The sequence below is a fragment of the Brachyistius frenatus genome, unplaced genomic scaffold, assembly GCF_029030835.1.
Source record: "Brachyistius frenatus isolate BFR_SWC_R1_liver_20210118 unplaced genomic scaffold, ASM2903083v1 Contig_2, whole genome shotgun sequence".
In the NCBI taxonomy this organism is placed as follows: domain Eukaryota; kingdom Metazoa; phylum Chordata; class Actinopteri; family Embiotocidae; genus Brachyistius; species Brachyistius frenatus.
The window spans coordinates 8112687-8130035 of NW_027210601.1; the positions used below are offsets into that span (position 1 = coordinate 8112687).

General features: G+C 40.9%; 1 protein-coding gene across 1 annotated transcript in view; it reads left to right on the plus strand.

Annotated features, from left to right (window-relative positions):
- LOC138620573 (leucine-rich repeat and immunoglobulin-like domain-containing nogo receptor-interacting protein 1) overlaps positions 1–15847 on the plus strand; it is a 291009-nt gene extending 275162 nt beyond the window's left edge. The window contains exon 3 of the mRNA XM_069697922.1: positions 15837–15847. The gene's annotated coding sequence lies outside the window, so the exon portion shown is untranslated. The remainder of the gene's footprint in view (positions 1–15836) is intronic.
- The last annotated feature ends 1502 nt before the right edge of the window (positions 15848–17349 follow it).

The following is a 17349-nucleotide window of genomic DNA, read 5'->3' on the forward strand; positions in this document are numbered from 1 at the left end:
ATGACGCGGCGCTCTTGTTGGATGGTGCATTCCTATGTGAATTTGTCTGGTATTTTCTGTCCGTATTTTCTTGTTGCGCTCTGTTCATTGTTGAGTTTTGGATTTCTACCCTTTTCTTGTGTTTCTGTTGACAGTTCTGGAGATTTATGTATTTTAAAAAGTTCCCTCTAGTGACAGGTGTTGAAAATGAGCTTATGCTGTAAATGCCGTGGTGTGCGGCATTTGGTTCATGCCACATACTTGTCCATACACAATAAACATGACAGAAAAAGGAATTGAAAATTTGTCTCCAGTTTTAATATTTGACACAAATTCTACGTGCGTGCTGCTGAGAAAGGAAATGGTTATAGCAAGATGCATAGAGGCTAGATGACCCTTGTTTGTACAGAGTCGCTGTGATTGGCTTGTTAAATGCTAGCGAACCCTGATAGGCTGTTTGATTCAGAATGGGTCCAGTTTAAAATAAAAAAAAAATTAAATAAAAAAAAAACAAAACAGGTGTTTAGACACACCTTGAACCGAACCCTTGAATTAAATATTGTTCGTGACATGAAATGTTATTTCAGCTATAACTGTGAAGTCGATTATATTATCAAGTGCAGCTTTAAAATAGCGGGTGCAACAATTGGGTGTCTAGTTGTTTTTTTTAGCCACAGCAATACCTTTCTGCCTGCAAGTCAAATGGGGAGTGATCTTTTATGACTGTGTGCAATTATGCACAATCTGATGAGATTTTGAGGTTGCAACAATTGGGTTACAATCGTTTTGTTGGGGATAGTTAAGGTATTTGGTCTTAGTTAAATAGGAAAGATTCATCACGTACGATAGAAAACGCGCACAAGGAAGGACATGAAGCCAGTTAACTGCCATTGACTGCAAAGGTTTCCATCCATCCTCCACCAGACACAATCCATTTACTCCCCATCCAGGTAGTTCGGTCTATTCTAATCTATTTCTGGTCTCGTCCATGTGATCTTTTCATGGCAAGGAAATGTATTTCACTCATTTTTTTCCCATGAAAACATTGTTTTAGTTTTAAAAGACCATACCCTTCAGCAAAGTTAGAGCCCATGAAAAATCTATACCGTAAAAATTCTAAAGATCTCTTCAAATATTATTTTACAAGTCGCTTACGTAACATTTCACCTATGGGCCAACTGTGCCGAGCCTCCATTGTTGTAGATGGTCTGTGGTACATCGATTAACAGTTTGGTAGTGCATCTTTGTTTAGTCCAAATCTAAAACTCATTTATAATACTCCCTGTCACAGGGGGGTTGTTTATTTTGTAAAGATTTTTTTATAATTCAAACCATTTCAAAGAAATTACATGATTCCTTGTTGCTGTTTTTTTTTGTGGTTTTTTTTGTCTAATTGTGAAACATACAGCAAAAGTAGAGTAAGCAACCCACTTTTAATTGTCATTTTTTATTGCAACTACCTCCTTCTTCCTCTCACCAATTAGGGAATAAAAAGAGAATTTGTCTTCAGACTTTCTCTCAGTATGTGCTCCATCTCCCTACTAAATCATTCAACAGCACTGTGCTTCTCATTAGCCCGCTTAGCAAAACTTCCTCAAAAATCACATAAATCAGCGCCTGGGAATAGAAATTAAAGCCCTTCCTGCAAGCTCTTGGGAATTTTTTTTTTTTACCCTTTCTTTAAAAAAAAAGACCAGTACTTAAGATTTAGAGCACTGCAGTCCTAAAGACTGGCTTAGCTTCCCCCTTCGGTTCTGGTACATAGAAGTGAAGCATGAATGGTGGCGTTTTGTGGCAACCAGCGCTTCAGTATCCTCATAGTGGGTCTGGTATTGTTTGCCGGCAAGTATTTGGCTCACTTTTAAGACTGAAGAAGGGGGGTACATTAAAGAGTGGAGGATTTGCAACCATGTCCTGGTGGCATTGAGATCTAACATGCTGACCATGTAACTGCAACTTCACTTGTTTGTCCTCCCCTTTGTGTCTCTCCCCAAATGTTCTGTCACGACCAACGTTTTCACATTGTTACTACATGTGGTAGTTTTCCTAAAACTATATCTGGTTGGATTAGGTCAACGGTAACAAAGCTAACGATTATTTGTCACAATCCGAAAACATCGGCTGCTTAAGTTATTTCTTTGGGCTGCATAATGAACAGCACAACTTCCCAGAGCCCGAGTTGATATATCTAAATGTCTTGTTTTCATCCAAAACCAGTACAAAACCAAACAATACTCTTTTACTTTCATAAGACAACGAGGAAAACCCGAAAATATTCCTGTTGTTTGTGCAAATTCGCTTGGAAAGGTGGCATCCCTTTAAAAAGGAGCCGTTTCTAAGGATTTAGTGGCAACTAGCTGAGGGGTTGCAAATGAACTGAACATGCCTCACCTCGCCTCACCCTCCTCTGCAAGGCTTGTAGGAGAATCTACGGTGGCCGCAAAACCCACAAAAGCCCTTTCTTGAGCCAGTATTTGCTTTGTCCCGTCTAGGCTACTGTACAAACATTCCATTTCTGACAATAGATCCCTTTAAATCGTACATACTGAACTTTTAAATGACAGCTGAATCAATTCAATTAACAGGGTTGCTTTATGTTATTACTTTATGGTGAAATCAGTCTGATATTTTCATCAATGAAGTTCCCTGGTGTTCAGGTTTAACAAAAGCAGACATCTGGTTTATTAAGACTGTAAACTGTTTCTGATTAAAATACCATTGTACTTTGTTTTGTCGATATTACTATTGTGTCATAGTGGCCGCAGGTCAACAGTGGGATTTATTCATATTACTCTTACACGGATTCACACAGCATAGCAAGCACAGTCAACAATTTGAGTTCATATTTCCGCCATGAAAGGAGGACAGAAACAAAATGTTTGGTAGGTTCTTATCGAGAGCTTTAATATATGTTACTGGTAAATAATGAAAAGATTTCCAGGCAACAGATCCCCGACGTGAAGAGAGTCAATAACTCTTGGAACAACAAGAAGAACAAAAAAATGGTAAAACATCACTACCAGTAAAGACACAAAGAGAGAAGAATGATACAGCCTCCGAGTGGCTGCAGTTTCAGCTTAAACCTTCATCAGTAATCGGATTTTTTTATTTTTATTTTTTTTTAAATGGCAAAAATCAATCCTCCTTAGGTTTATTAGTTTCACTTTATGAGGTCTTATTTTTGTTTTTTTTTGTTTTGTTGTTGTTTATTTCTCCCTCCGTTTCCACCCGCCTCCCGGAACGACGATCGTTTAAATGCAAGCCAACATCTGACGCTGTTTGGGCTCGATTTGTTTATGGAGGGTGATGGCTAGCCGCTGAGATGCAGGACTCACTTGGGACTGGACCAGTCAAATCTCGTCAGGCCCTGGATGACTAGATGAAACAGCCGTTCAAGGCCCATCCGCACAGGTTTGCGTTCAAAAGACAGCATGGCACGAGGCCTGGGAGACGCAACCGCCCATGGGTCCGTTTATAGAAAAAATAGGGAAAAAAAAGAGAGGGGGTAAAAAAAAAAAAAAAAAAAAAAGAGCAGTGAGGAATGGAAAAAGAAAAATATGATTTATTTAGTATGTTTACTGTTTATTTTTTCCTGGAGAGCTGATTAATTTTTTACACAAAAAATAGATATGAAATCCCAAAGGTATAAACTTTAGATTCCTGTGGAATTTGACTTCAGCACTGATCACCTGTTAAAGAAGCAGACTTTATTTCACCTTCATGATGAAGTTCACTTCTTTTTTTTTTTTGCAGGTGTTCTGTACTTAGCAAATAGTTTTATCATCAAAGAGTCCGAGACTCTGAGGTTGAGTCTCAGGTGATAAGTGAAGCTTCCCTTGATTATTACAAAGTGAATAAGTCACGTTCATGTTTGATTAGGCCTCAAACAGGAAGATGAGGGCAAAAGTGTAATTATTCAGCTATGATTTAACCTTCATTGCTCTCGCATTAAAAACACGACTGACATCAAAGACGGAAGATAGAGTCCAACGTTTTAAGACTGAAAGTTATAGCTGAATGACCAGTTGTTTTCAAACTGTGAGAGACGTGATTATAATCGTAATTTATAACCAACTATAAAATAACAGTCTTATCGAAGCTTTAGTAGGTGACAATTTCAACAATTTTCGGTGTCCCATCTACTCAACTCTATCTAATTAATATCATATTTGTAACGAGGAGTTGACCAAACAACAAACGATACAAGCCTTCATTTTATGACAAAGAAGAAAAAAACTGAAGTGGGTCTTTGCAGTTCATGTCGTCATCTTAACCTTTTAAAGTGGGAGTGTGACCCCGTGTTCAGGGTTAAAATATTTCGCCACACGTGCATTCTTTAAAACTGCATTTTCTCTGATTTTTTTTATTTATTTATTTTTTTACTAAAAATCGGTTGGTTAGTTCACTTTGGTTCCAGCTATCGGACAGACTGCCGTCACAGCTGCAATACCTTTTACATATAAATGATCCCTTGCCGAATGAGTTCACACTATGCTGATTAATCCTAATCACAACCAGGTTGTATATTTCACAACATACAGAGATTTTAAATCTGGCGTTGGTCGAGACATTCAGAGACCCTGACTGGATGAAGGCACGCCGGAGACTTCCACCAGCCTCGCCGGATGACTTCCAGTTCAGCCCTACGCTGCAGGGTACGATAAAATAATTCAACCGTGCAGCTCTTCTGGACTTTACCAATGTTATCTGACCGAGTGGATGAAATTCTGACAGTGAAGCGAGTCATTTCGTGGAGTTATGAGGCCAAAAACAATGAAGCCACAGTTTTAAAACCACAACAATGTCGACGCAGGAGGATACGGTGGAGCCTTTGACGCGAGCGCACGTCGGTGCGTTCGCAACGACACTCGCTGGCAGAAGGGGGTGGGGGGGGGGGGACAAAGGTTTCACACTGCCGGTTTGAACTTTTATACAGATTTGTCTGTATTTACAAATGAGGAATCTCGCCGATTTGTGGCGATCCCCCGACTCTTCCGCTGATGCCACCATGAGGTTCGGATTCGTGGATTTGAGTGAAATGAATGTACCGTGAAGCACAACGGCGCAGTTTCGCACAGCATGAATTTAGTTCGAGACACGCCCTCCTTTGATTGACACAGTCCTCACAACCAAACTTAGTTGAGTAAGTTTGGGCACGGTAGACGGGACCGTTTCAAAAGCCATCACACCGCAGGTCTAACAGCAGGGCAGATGTAAGCAATTTTAATGGAAGCAATTTTAATGCTTACAGTTGTACAATATATCAAAGTGAATCGGCATACTTGCTTCTAAACAATCCAAGGTAACTGTACGCCTCGCTTCGTATTATTCATCAAAAATTGGGTAAGACGGTGTGTGTCTGCATGAAACCTTTCAGAAGAAATGTCTTTCATGATTAAATCAAAGCTTACACCTTACACACCACCGGCTCTTCATTCAAACATGTAGTTACCAGCGAATGTTCACATTTAAGTTTCCAATTGTCATTCTCACTGCAACTTTTTTCCTTCGCAGCCTCTCTAACACCATCAAAACAATCCCATTTAAATTGCAGAACACTAGCAGAGGTTCCTCAAGAGGACACAGGCATAACAGTAAGTGTCCACCGTTAAGTGACTTAATAAATATATATTTAAAAAAAAAAAATAGAGGCACTGATGCAAATGAGGGTTACGACGAGACTACTTTGAGGCGAATTTGTGATGCAGCAGCTATTCATCACTGTGGCTCCAGATGCACTCTCCGCTGTCCTTAGCTTTATCTAATGAAGCCCCATATGCAAATGAGCCTGCCCTTTTTCCTCTACAATGTTTATATAGATGAATGTGGGAAAGTGGGCGTTTCAATACGGCAGAAATGTTACAGCACGAGCTCTATAAATTCACAGGATAATGTATGTATGGAGGGCACAATGTATATTAAGAATCACATTTTCTTTTAGTTCTGTACGCGTGTATGTGCACACAGCACGCCCGCAGTTTGAGCTGTGTTGTAGTTTTCCGAAGGCCCCCCCCCCCCATCACTTGACAAACAACGACAAAAAAAATGTACGTGACCTACCACCAAAAACGTACATGTATTACAACCCTGAGGTGGCTTTGATACTCCTCATAGTCATACATTAAAAAAAGAAGAACTGACAAGAGATCGGAGAAATACCACTTAATTGTATGCGAACATGTATCTACACTTTGATCAAATTTAACTTAAAATAAAGTAAACAAAATCAATTAATGGTGTGATTTAAGTAAAAGTAGGCATCCGACAGAAAACGAACAACCAAAAAAAAAAAAAAAAATGTAGGCCCTTAAGGGGTGGCATCAATATTGAAATATAAAAAATAATAATAAAAGATGCAGTGCCACGCAGCAGCAGCATAAAGATTGACAGGAAAGACTTTTAAGATGGCAAAAGAACCGCATCATACAGAAAACAGAGAGCACAGCTGAGCATCATCTTACCACAATCCCTTCTTGTGGATGTTCATCAAAACAGGCCACACAAAAATGATTTGCTACAAAATCTCCTTAGTGTTGTAATATTGTATAGGCTGTATATATTTTCAGAGAGGGGGCACAAAGAATAACTGATACTGCTGCATACATTTCTGGAAATGCCATGCATGTGTTCTTTTCTTATGAACAGACTGTCACAGCATCAAGAAAAGAAAAGAAAAATCTGGAGTACCGCATGTATTAAAAGAAGCACCAGGAGCACATCTTCTAAACCTAAAAGCTTAAGAATGCAACAACATTTGGTGCAATGATTGTGAGAAACTTCATGAATGGTGGCTTTAAAAAAAAAAAAAAAAGGAGAGAGATTAATGTGACACTTTGCATATGTGGAAAACTCATTATTCACATAAATATGCCCACATGAATTTAAAAAGGTCATTCTCAGATCAGGATCCTCTACTGGCCTTGACAAAACCACACAACAGTGTCATCCAAGATTTCAATGTTGCTTACACAAGGTCAACTGCAGGCAATGAAAGCACGCACACACACACGCACACACACACACACACACACACACACACACACACACACACACACACACACACACACACACACAACACAGGCCTGTGGTTACAAAATGACACACATTATCTTTGAAAAAATATCTTTTTGAATTGTCCAACCTCTTGACAACACTTGGCTTGTGGAATGTAAAGTTCCATAGGTTGCTTTGATAGAGCAACTAGTATGGAGCGACAATCAAATACTATACCATGTATTGACTTTAAACAATATTGTCGCATTATGATATGATCCTAACAAGGGATCATTCAACAGATATCTGCTGTTTTATATACTAATCCTGAGCAAGCTGCAGACAAAAAAAAAAAAAAAAAAAAGTTATTGAAGTTTTAGCCTTACATAACAGTTTGGCCTTATCTATTAAATAACAATGAAACACTTTACCGTTTTGAATGTCAGTTCAAAGAGCGTGCTTTCGAGTCGATTTTTCCAAATCAACATCACCTTACGAGGCAGCTGGATTCACAAAATCCCACGAGAAGCCAACGTTTCAAAAGGTATGAACTTGTGGCCGAACTACAGTGGTTCAAACCAATCGGTGTCCTTTGAGGACCGACTGGCGGCTGTGGGTGTGGTTAAGGTTTGACTGTTGGCTGGTCCTATCACGCGTTTGCCAAACAGTTTCCAAGAGAAAGGTCTCTGATGGTTCTTTGTTGTACATGAAGTGAAAATCGAAATTTGAATTTTTTTTTATACAACCCAATTCTACACACACACAAAAAAAAACTGTTTTAAAAGGTTTCTGGAAGTCGGTTTTAAGAATTGTGACAGATATTCAATTTTTTTTTTTTACAGTTTATAAATTAACTTGTTAGTGTTCACTGGTGGACAAACTACAGAGATACTGGAAGATCTGTACTGCATACATATACAGGATATATGATAATTGGTTCATATTGGTTAAATTCTAATTCTGTAATCTTCCAACCCTGACTGCTACTGACCCACAGTAATCTTAGATCAAATCTTTGAATTTACAGAACTGGATGATGACGTTTATGATCTTCATACGAGATCACTTCGGGATAATTGGAACATATAGATTGATGATGAACGAGCAAAACGGCAAAAAAAAAAGACGGAGAAAAGCCCTCGACAGAGGAAAACGGGAGGCATTCCGCTTCGTCAGCATTAAAGAAAAAGAAGTAAATCAAAAAAAAAATGTGCAGAGAGGAGCAAGAACAGCAATGGGTCGCACAGTGCCTTCACGGCATTATATAATTTTTGTAGCTTAAACACAAAAGGCAAACAAGTAAAAGAGTGTGTAATGAAGAGAGAGCCGAACAGTCGGATAGCATATTGCCAGACAGCAGCCATTAGCCTGAGAGCTGCAAAAGCACATCAGGGGGAAACTCGGAGAGATAGAGCGGCAACAAAGGAAGACAGGGGGAAGAGCGAGTGAGGGTTGGAGGCAGAAATGTGAAAGGAGCGAGGGAGAGAGAGAGAGCAGAGTGGAGTGTGGAGACTGATTGCCGTTGATCTTCACAATAAGCGGGGCCGACAAGCGGCAAGCGCGCCTCTGCTCCGACACTAATTGCCCGTGAAAGGTGACCCGCGGTGAGGCGGAGGCGCTCAGCTCCGATCGTCCTCGCCGCCGACGTCCGCCCTGATCGCACGCGACACCAGACAGCCGAGCCGTCACACCGGCCACCAGCCCCACCAGCTCAGCAGCCGGAGCCCATCCGGAGAGGGAGAGAGAGAGAGAGAGACGGGAGACAGAGAGAGGGGGTGAAAGAGACCGGGGAGCGAAGAGGATGGAGGACGGGGACCGAGAGGATTGAAAGACTGAGGGGAAACAGAAACGGGACAAGGGTCGTGAAGAATAAACCCTGATGGTGTGTTTAAAAAAAAAACCAACAACAACAACAACAACAAAAACAGTTAAAGCAGGCTGTAAAGGAGGGGAAGAGGATCTGACATGGGAGAAACACAAGTGGGACAAAAACTAGACAGAAAACGCATGAGCAATGTGACAAGGGATTCGATGTTTGTAAAGGGTGAACTGAGAAAGCGAATCTTAACCAATAGGCATGAAACTGATTGTACTGTAGATCTGTTGCTACCCCCTAATTTGGTATATTTTTTCAGAAGCAGATGCTGTGAAATTCCTGTCCGTGTCTGAGTGTGTGTGTGTGTGTGTGTAAGAGGAAGAGAGTAATGAGACAATCCCTGATTTCCTTTGGTTAACTGTGCTCAGTTTCTTTAATATACACAGACTGTAGTTTTCTGAAGTGCTAATATCGCCATAGTCTCTTGCCAACGATTAGGAAAATGGAACTAAACCTGCAAAAATCATGATCAATTACTCCTCTATTTTCCTTCATTAAGATTAAGTCAATAACAGCTTTTGTTCATATAATTTCTGAAAACAAATGGGGCTCTGCGTGATTTCCCAGACCTTAAACTCATGTCAGCAAAACTCATTTTTCCACCCAACCAATAGTGCAAAATCTTCTGTTTAAAATGATTCACGTTATTACATATTTACTCATATTGAGTTGGCACGTAAAGGAAGAGGGGAAATAAACTGAAGAAAATCAAATGAAAGCAGGAAGGAAAAAAAAAAAGAAGACACCAAAGATGCACAAGAAGCTGAAAGAAACTCAATACTGACACACTTCTGGCCTTGTGATTTGTAATAAAAAAAAAAAAAGAAGCTGCAGTCAGGGTGGCGACAGCTGCAGACAACCCCCAAGAAAAGTCAGGAGAGGACGGACAAGTGCGAAAAACAACATAATGGTTACAGATGATCGGATGAGGGGGTTACTGCCGTGAGATACAAGAGGGAAGAGAAGGCTGCAATGTGTGTACTGCGAGAGTAAAATGGCTGGCTGGAGTTTTGCCACAGATGACAGCTCTCCAATAAGCGGCCTGTGTGAGAAGCTGCAGGCCCATCCTCCTGCTTCAACACTCTTCTTCTATCCAGGACACACGATCAGCTGCTGCCCTGATTTCTCCTGCCGTGGTTTGTTCTCACCGAATGTATTTTACCGGGTTTCCCGCTCTTGCGCAGAATATTCTGCGTCCGAACGGAAAACGGAGAGAGGATCGGAGACATGTTTGAGTTGCTTTAACGGGCGACGAGCGGATGAGATGAATTTAGCCGACGACGGCTCAGTGCAGCCAAGAGACCCAGAGAGCGATAAACGCCCGTGGTTTTCCTGCGACGACGAGCCCAAAAATGTCGGCTGTGAAAAAGTCCTTCACTGAATATAACTTTACATGTAACTTCATCGTGTGACGCCTCTGAAATGCACCTTTGTGCTCACCAGAGTATGCAGAACATTTCATAAATGTATTGTATTGGGAATGATTTACTGTAACATTTATCAACTTGTTGGAAACTTCCAGAAGCATTTTTTATTATTGATTTTCTCTGCTTCTCCTTGGTTTTAAGAGGTTATGAGAGGGTAAAGAAGAGAGACGAGCCTGGATCTTTTTACACAGTGGAGCCAGACAGCTGGAGCCCAGTGTGGGGGAAGGAGCGCGGGCAGTCTACAGACTGTTTTCCCAGCACAGATACGGAGATATTGGAACGCGGCGGCCATTAATAACAACTCAGTTGTCATCTGCACAGTCATTGACCCCCAGACCGGTCAATACGTGTGGAGAGAGTGAGAAAAAAAAAAAAGACAGTGTCACATATGTGTACATGCGTACCAATTAAATCATTGCTGCTAAATCACATAATAAAATCGGACAATATATATATGTAAAATGTGTATAAGCAAGGAATAAATATATATGTCATTGTTACCATATACTGTAAGTGATGAAATTTCAGTGTGTGTGTGTGTGTGTGTGTGTGTGTGTGAGAGAGAGTGAGTGAGAATGCAACAGAGGATTAATTCAGTTTGTGGTTAGCACCACCCTTTGGTAGTGCACAGTATTGTAGTTTGCCAACACTTGCACGTGTAGTTCCTGTTTAATTAACCTTCTTACATGAAGACTGCTTGAATTACAAATTCATTTTAAGGATGGTTTCAGGTGTCGGTGGAAACGTGCCTTCATTCACGCGGCGATCTGTGGCAGTAGGTCAACTCTCTTTTCGCTACTATATGCATCTTAAACAAGAATAATGACGTGCTGATGAGATACAATGAAAATACTAATCACTGATTTGATTGCATTGAACATTAAATTGATAGTAAGTTGAGGGTATTAACTTCATTCCTCAAGATAAGACCCGCGCAAAGGAAAATACGCACTGAATATAGAGCATTGTCAAGACAGATTACACTGGTAATGAACCCTCAAAAACCATAGATGGATATCAGACAAAATATTAGCAGCCAGGGAAATGGAAAAGACAAGTGAGGCAGCGCAAGACTGAGAATCGTCAGAGAGCATTAGCCGAGTGAATAAAGTGAAGTGACCAAAATAACAGCAGTGGTAGAACAAGAAACCGCTCTTCCAGTTATCTTCTCAACTCGATAAATGTGCCTTTTGTGTAACAGTAATCATCATATTTCGTACTGTCACTTTCGATCTAATTGCTCGCCTTGGAAACGTGCTTTCCTGCAGCACTACATCACCATCCTACTGAGCGCAGACACGCAGCGAAGACAGACGCGCACCAATTAAAGAGGCCGCCGTGTTAGTTTTAGTTACCTGCACCGGGAGCACCTGACAAGTTAATTCTTTGCGATCATGCCATTTCTCGAGCAACCGACGGCCCGAGGCCCGCGCGTGAATACGGAGTGTGGCGTGTGGCCGAACGCTCAATTACGGTCGTGGAACTATCAGGTGGAGACGGTGAGGTTTCACCAAGAGGTTCAGTTGTTGTCCAGGTGGAAATGATATCTGCAAGCCGGTGTGCTGCTCACGGCGAGATGTGCAAAAGAGGGTTTCGTTTCTCCTTTTCTACGGCAGCTTCATTTCCACGTTGGTGTCACTCGGTATCTTTACTGTATATAACAAAAAGATCGATAATCTTTTTTTTTTTGTTTTGGTTTTTTTACAAAAACCCAAAAAAGGAAAATAACCCCCTCTTCAAGATTCCTAACAGGAACTTCCTTCCGATAATCATAAAGTAATCTTTGGGAAGAAGCGATGGGAAATACATTTAAAAGTTTTAAACTGATGACGAACTTCACGATTAACACATTTTAAAACCCTCTCAATTTAAAAAAAAAAAAAAAATGAACCAAAAACTGTTCATTTCTTAATGATATTGTGGGTGTGTGAATGTTGGCTGCAAGAACGTTTGGTGCTTATTGTAATAACTACTAATGTGAGCCAGTGCCTTGAGGTAAACACAATACTTGCACACTGTTGTCATGGTCACGATACGTTCACCTAGATTCTGCAATTCAATACATAAATGCACAAAACAAAAAGCCAGTTTGATGATCTTTGTAAAAGAGAGACTTTTTATTTTATTGCATTTAGATTAAAATAAAATGATTGGCTTTTCTACAACATGACATCAAAGCATCAGTTTTCTACGGGACTCAAACGTAAGTTTGTGTGCGCCCTTTTTAAAAACGATACTTTATATTGCACAAGGATACAAAATATTTAAAAACACTTTCCTTCTTTCAATTAAGGTCTTCAAAATATGTCAGTCATTTACATGGGTAAATAAACTGACGACTGAAACTTGTTTACTCGCTCCATCTGAATTTATCCATGCGCAGCTTTGATGGAGCGTTTTTTTTTTTTTTTTTTTTTTTTTTTTAACCTGAGCGTCGCACTTGAGAATAAACTCCGTGGCTGGAAATGATAATCAAGGTTCCAAAGTTCTCCAGAATTGCTTCAAATCCACGAGCCATCCGAGGGACTTTCTAATTAAGAAGTTACCGCTCAGGCACTTTTACTGCTTTTTCAAGCTGTTAAAAAGTTCCTTAAACTTCCCCCGGTCCTACACACTTTCTAGTGCTGGAACATCAACTCTCAAAGTCAAGGAGCTGTGCTAGTTTTCCCCCGGAGACCAGGCCCGAGATTTCCCTTTGTACATTTCCGCAAGACTACCGAGAGTGGCGAGTGATAACGCGGTTTAAGATGCTAACACCTCGCCATTAACATGTGGCCAGTCCTAGCGCCCCCTCATCAGCGCCCCAAGGGTTTCTTCCTCTGAAATGCTCTTTTAGCAGCTCCCTGACAGGCGAGCGCTTGGCTTTCTAGTTAATTAAAGGGAAAAACATGGCCCTAACTGGTGCATGGTCGCGCCCAGCCTGCATAATGGGACGTAATTAACTTCCCCTCATCGTTACTTCACTTCAAAGGGTCGGTTCTGAGTCAGCCATGCAGACACACACACACACACACACACATAGATGCACACAGACATGCATATAAGATGTGTATTTATTACTGCTTGTGCACACAGATAGGCCCAGAGAAACCGATCCCTATAACTCTCCTCAGGGAGTTATATATACAAGAGCCTGAACTGTCGGGTAGATCCTGGAAAAACTTGCATTTTCTAACTTATGAGTGAATGTTGCCTACGAAAACACACACACACACACACACACACACACACACACACACACACACACACACACACACACACACGAACGAACACTTACATTCAATGTAGTTTGAACCTTCGACGATGTTAAATCTTGGTCGATGTTTTGCCCGTCTGTCTACACTAGTCTTCTTACCCGCCCCCTCTTTTTCCATATGACAAAGAAACCGAGCCTGTGAGAGGACGACTGTTGCACACGCTTCGTGGAGCGCCCTTAAAACCTCATCTGCGATTCAGCCGCACAAGTTTTTTGCTGACCAAAGGTGAATTGCAAAGTGAAGATTAACTGGGAGCTATAAAAACTGAGTACTCAAAGGTCTTTCACATACAAGCTCAAACTAACGATTAATTATGTTGATTAAGCGTTTGTTTTGATTCAGTGATTATGTTCCAAGAAATGTGGAGAAAAATAAAAAGGGTGAACAAATATTTATCACGTCTTCTTTCGTAGGTAGAAATAGCCTCTTCCACTTATATCCTTTCCTCTTTTGTTTGACCTTCTGTGACCTCTTCAATAACCATTACACATGTATAGACTTACAAATAAATAGAAATCACAATACACGAAAACACACCAACATCTCCTTCCTTGCTACAGTCCAACACTACAGGGAGAAAAAAAAAAAAAAATGAATCTGAACGCTGACATCTGCCACATGCATTTGGCTACAACAGACATCGAGGTGGGTCCAGTGTTGCGACCCCCCCCCCCCTCCTCAACCAAACCCGAGTTACCGTGAGTTTCCCAGCTGTGAGTGAACAAGCGAGCGACAAGGCTCGGCCAAATCGGACTGATGGCTGGGCTCTGTTTGCCTTTTGCTGTTATTTATTCATGTGTTTATTCTTCCTGTCGTTATCCCCTCTGATCCAGCGTCCCTCCATCCTTTCCTGTCCCTCTTCCCGCAGGCCAACGAGGAAACAATGTCTTGTTACATCAGGTGTGATATGTAACCACCATATCCCTCCGTGTGTCTCCCATACAGAAGAATTGTGCAATTTATTATGGTGGAATGAATTTTTCACAAGGCATCTTACATTCTTGGTAAAACCACCCAAAACTGAGTTTGATTTTAAAGCACGATTGGGGGCCTTAAAATGATTTCTTAGTTGACAAAAATGGAAATAATGCTGAAAATTTGTTTTTTTTTTGCAACGTAATCATGTAAAAAAAATTTGAGCCAACATAATAACGTTTAACATGTTCAGTCTGAACATTTTTAAGAAATGTTAATCTGTGATCAGTGTGACATTTCCCAAGGTGAAATGTGCCTGGTGGTTGCTGCTGGTGCCGACTGGCATTAAGGGGGTCACAAGCACTGGTGACAACAAGGACTGGCCGTCATTGATCAACAGTGGTGGACACCCCCTACACTTGTATTATCATATGTAAACTCAACAACCCCCCCCTTCTCTCTCTCTCTCTCTCTCTCTCTCTCTCTCTCTCTCTCACACACACACACACACACACACACGCGCGCAGTTGCCATGTTGCAGTTGGTTGTCCCTGGATGTGCTCCACGGTTACCCTGAATTTACATGTGTGCTAATTAGACTGGAAGAAATGATTGGCTGCTCACAACATCGCAGTAAAGAGGGCCCAGATGCATACACAAACACACACACACACACGCTCGCCTGCACACACGGATACATATGGGCGACTGCATACACAAAGCCCTGGTGGACAGTAATGCATTAGGGCGTGCCCCATCACACTGTGTCAAGAGACACACCTCGGCTGAGTTTGGGTTCTGTCACATGTGATTTACTTGCCGTCAGGCAACCTCACACCCCTCCCCTTCTGATTGTTCGAATCCATCTCCCTCCGAGGTCCCCTGTGTTTGCGTTTCGCATTATTTCCTCCATATTGGGGATTTGAGCCAACATCATATGCTATGTTGTTGTTGAGTCTTTTCTGAGCTGTTCTTATGAATGTGCACCACTGAAGTCCATATGTAAATGACGCATGCTCCATGTGTGTGCATGCGTCAGGGTGGTTAGCACCGAAACCCCCACAGAGCTTCTCCATAATAGTCCTAAATCAGCCTTGTAATAATAACACCTCAGCCTGTGTTATTCCTCCTGCAATCCTATGTGCTCAGCCCCCCCGGCTTCTGCCAAATAGCCCCTTTTGATGTCTCCACCGCAGGCAGGACACAGTGGGCTCTTTACCCCGAGCTTCACACAGTCACACACGGAGAGGGAAAAAAAAGCAAATGGAGAGTAAGACACGGTGTATCAGATATACAAAACAAATCCCATTTCCTCCAAAGTGTGGGTTTCCTCTTTGCACGCCTCTTAATTTTAAGTCTTCACATTATCCAAAAGGATATTAGATGAAGTATATTTTCACAGACTTTAAATGTTACACAAACAGACGAAAGGTTTGGTTGGTTTTTTTTTGCATTTGTTTTGTTTAAATAACAGCCAATCTGAATGTCACTGACTGGTGTTTTTCAGCTGGTGAGCTGAGACACAAAAAGTGGGTCATGAGTTCTGCCAGAGCCGTACTTAGAAGAATGTTATTCACTGGACCGTCAATTCATAGACAAGGTCAAATTGGATTACTCAGTTCAGAACCTCGGTGTTCTTTACTATTAGTTTCACACCAGTGCAGCACACTGTCTGCCTCTATTCAGCTTTAGCTTTATAATCTAAAAACATTACACAAGGTCAGTTGTTCACAAGTCCTCTCTATGCGCCTGTGAAACGGACGGACACACATGTAGTAACAACAGCTCCAACAACTCCATGCTACAGCACAATTTAAATATTGCTGAGACACCACTACTTGATTCAGTCAGACAGGAAGGAAATTCTCCTCCAGCACTGTGTCAAATCTTTCGCTCTCCTCCTTCCCTTGCGTTCATTTTCCCCCAAAACTCCCTTTCTTTTCCGTTTTTACTCATTTTGTCTTTCTTTGCTCACAGGGAGACGAGCAGCACGCCAATTATTTGTGCGCTAGCAAGAGAAGAGCAAGTTACTGCTTAAAACGCGACTAAATCATTGGATTATTTATGCACGTGTTAAAACACAGACACGCTCACAGTAATTACACATGTTTATGTACATTTGATGCATTTCAAATCACAAGCCATCTGTGTGTGTGTGTGTGTGTGTGTGTGTGTGTGTGTGTGTGTGTGTGTGTGTGTGTGTGTGTGTGTGTGTGTGTGTGTGTGTGTGTGTGTGTGTGTGTGTGTGTGTGTGTGTTTGACTTACTGTAATTAAGAATTTCTGCATCGCTCAGACAGATCTGGGATTATTGGTACAAGATGTTACTACTAATGAAACATGTTTGCTGAATCCTGTTTTATCGAGTTGTAATTCTGTTGTTAAGCAGTGACTATTGTATTTTAGTTGCTTCCACAAGAAGTCTGATGCTCAAAGGTTTGTTAAAAAATAGAAAGGGGGGGGCTACAATTTTTCTGCTTACTTGTTTTATTGTCTAGAAAAGTTAAATTTTGATAATCAAGTCATTTTTCAAGCATAATGTAAATTATTGTATTGAATTAGAAATCTTTGAGTTTTAGATGATTTTAAAACATGACTTTGTGTGCTGTAAAATTGTGATATATTCACTACTTTCTGATATATTCCTACAACATGGATATTCAGATAATTTCAAAAAAACAAGTTTAATCAATAATGGAAATTATTATTATTAGTTGCAGCCATTAGAAGCGCAAGGAAAAAAACACACAAGGCAGATTCTGGAATTTGGAAAACAGAACTTCCCTTTAAAGTAAAAACATAACAAATGTTCAGTGACAACAAGCAGCTTTGTAAACTACACTTTCAAAATGTCTGTCAGGGAATGCCTACAGAAACACTGACTACGTGATGTTTTTTGACTTT